Here is a 3,127-nt window from a genome sequence, read left to right as displayed (position 1 = left end):
CGGGAATATGGGGGAGGTGATATATCGCCTATAGGGGGCGATATATCAGCTCCAACTCTCATTTTTGGAGGTTTGAGGATTTTTTAATTTAAAAATAGCCTTAACTACTTAGACCTGCCTTTGAACGATTTTGACCGAGTTCTAGGCATCTGTTGAACTAAAATTCAAATATTTTTCATTTTATATTCATTTATTTATTCAAATTAAAAGGGGTTAGTTTCACTCCTTGAACTCTATAAATAGGACCTAGTACTCAGCCATTTTCTTCATTCTTCAAGCATTTGTTCAGAGCCTCCAAGTTGCTAAGGTTACTATAGAGATAAACACTTGGGTTTTGGGTTAAAAGCTTTATCATTCTAAGCTTTTCTAAACACTTGGGAAGTGAGATATAGTAAAATTTTGGTATAGAGGTTCAGATCAATTCATAAGATCATTCAAGGTATTCTTATCCCTAAGTTCAATTCTTTATGGTTCTTTAGTTTTCTTTTATTTTCTTTTCAGATCCTAACTCTTGTTTATGATTCTTGGTTAGCTATTTAAGTTTCTTCAAACTTAAGGTTCTTTTCGGTAAGTTTCTACTTGGATGGTTTAGTTCCCTTTTCATCTTCATTCTTTAGAAATACTCATGGTTTTGCTGTTGGTTTTTAGGAGTGTTCCAATCCCGGTCTTGTTCTCAAATATCCCGATTTTTTGTAAGGAAAATAGGTTAGATTATATGTGTTTATATGTTTATGTTATGATATGTTTTATGCTAAAATATGTATATGTATAAATATGTTTTGTAGTCCTTGAGCATATGACTTGCTTAGATAGCAAGCCCCAAGAATATGTTTTATAGTCGCTTGGGCATATGACTTGCTTAGATAGCAAGCCCCAAATTTTTTTATCATTTTCATGGTTTAGAGTTATGATTTACCCTACCTTGATTAGTACACAGAGGACCTAGATGGGTTATCATATACTACCATGTGATCTAACTTACCTCGATTAGTAGACAAAGGACCTAGATGGTTTTATCACATGCCATGTTAATGAGTTAATGGCCATTAAAATTGTAGTCCTATATGTTATATGTTTTTATAGTCATATGTTTTATAGTATATGTTTATGATAAAGTCTTATGTTTATGATTTATGATTTATGTGTTAGTAGATTTTCCTTGCTGGGCATTAGGCTCATTCCTTTATTTTTAGCATGATGCAGGAAAATGATTATGGAAGGCGGAAAGATTCATGGCAGCTTGGCTTGTGGGTTAAGGATGAATGGATTGAATGGACTGCGTGACGATCGAGGATGAAGTTATTTTATTTAATTCTTTTGAATTATGTTTTGATGTATTTCCGCTATTAGTATTTAAACAATTAAAGTTTATGTTTTTATGTATTAAACAATGGGTACCCATGCCGTATTTTATATTTCATATTTTACTATGTAATTTGCACAATATTTATTTTGGGGTTTTAAATAAAGTTATGTTATTTCTTATGTATGTTTCCCAAAATAGTAGCTATGTCTAGTAGTTTTAATGGTCCAAGGTCTTAGAAATAGTTGGGTCATTACAGTTGGTATCAGAGCAACGGTTCATGTGCATTAAGTTCTCCTTGATACACACGCACAAGCTCCGAATCTAACCGCCAATGTAAGTGTTTATGTTATAGTTATTATGTTTATGTTTATAGCTAACGTTTTAGCCCTTATGTTTTCAGTTAAGAATGGATGGAGCCTAGACCTATGAGGATATCCGAGCCATTAAGGCAGTAAAAAGGATTAGAGAACCAAGGAATACAGTAGGAGTGTTAGAAAGAATCACTCAAAGATTAATCTTATTCCACAAGGAGATAGTCCATCTTCAGACCACTAAGCAAATTATGATGAGGGCTACAGAACAATATGTCCTAGTAATTAGGCTTTTTAAAGATTTTCCTTCTATAATTTCAACATTAGAAGAAATATGGGTGACTATAGATGATGATGATGAATTACCGGTAGCCATGAGATATTATTTTCTCATACTTAGGTTCACCTCTAAGTTGGAATTTCAATTCACAAATGAGCAAAAGCATGGTATCTTTATGAATCTTCCCCGAGGAAATTTTGAGGCTCAAGATAATGATGAGTATGAAGAAATAGATGATGACATGTTAGATGAAGGATCAGATGTAAAAGATCCTGATTTTTGGATTCACCGTAGTTATGTTAGTTTAGTTTAGTTTATTTATTTATTATTTTTGCATCTATGATTGTACTTAGTGAAAACTTTTTTCCAAATGAATATTATTGTTATTTTTGAATGACATGTATGAGTATGATTTTTTTTTACAATCATAATAAATTTAATTAAATAAATAAATAATGATCAAGTTCGCTAAGGGTGGATACAAATAAATGGACCAGGTTCTATATTGAGAGTTAGGGGGCCATAGTAGTGGGAACGATTTTACTGATCCTAGCCCTCCCTCAACATGGTTAACTTTGGAACAGCGACGAGTTTCGAGCCTGAGAATTAAGTCATATAGGATGATTAGAAACAGACTTAGAAAGTAATAAAGATGGCTTATTTTTCTAAGTATAGAAACACACCCTAATTATAAAGAAGGCTTACATAATTCTTCATAAGAAATCATAACTAGTAGGTCTGAGTTATGTTTGCTTAGAGTAAGTATTGCCTTAGAGCCTATTAGGGTAAGTTCTAACATGTTTTTCTCAACTGTTAGAACTCCACTAAAGATGTCGCTTAGAAGGTCTGCACGCACAAATGCCAATGCCTCCAACGCCACTCATGAGACTAGTGAAGCCCCTCCAGTTCGCAAAAGGGGAACACGTGCTACCAATACTGCTGCTAACAGAAGTGCACCGCCGCCTCCAGTTGACAACACCATTGAATTTTTTTAGGCTATGGCAACAAGTGGAAGAACTGCTGTAGCAAAAACGACAACAGGCTCATCCATAGCCACAGACTTAGCCCCAGCCGCAATCACAGCCTCAGCAAATGGCTCAAGCACCCCAACAAGTAGGTCCTTATGGGGGATGGCCAATGGAAAACTATGCGCCCTACCCAGCTCAGTACATGGAGCCAATCTACGAGCAGTTTCGTAAGCAACACACTCCCAACTTTGAAGGGACAACC

This window comes from Humulus lupulus, chromosome 7 (assembly GCF_963169125.1).
Source record: "Humulus lupulus chromosome 7, drHumLupu1.1, whole genome shotgun sequence".
NCBI lineage: Eukaryota > Viridiplantae > Streptophyta > Magnoliopsida > Rosales > Cannabaceae > Humulus > Humulus lupulus.
This window is presented reverse-complemented; position numbering follows the sequence as displayed.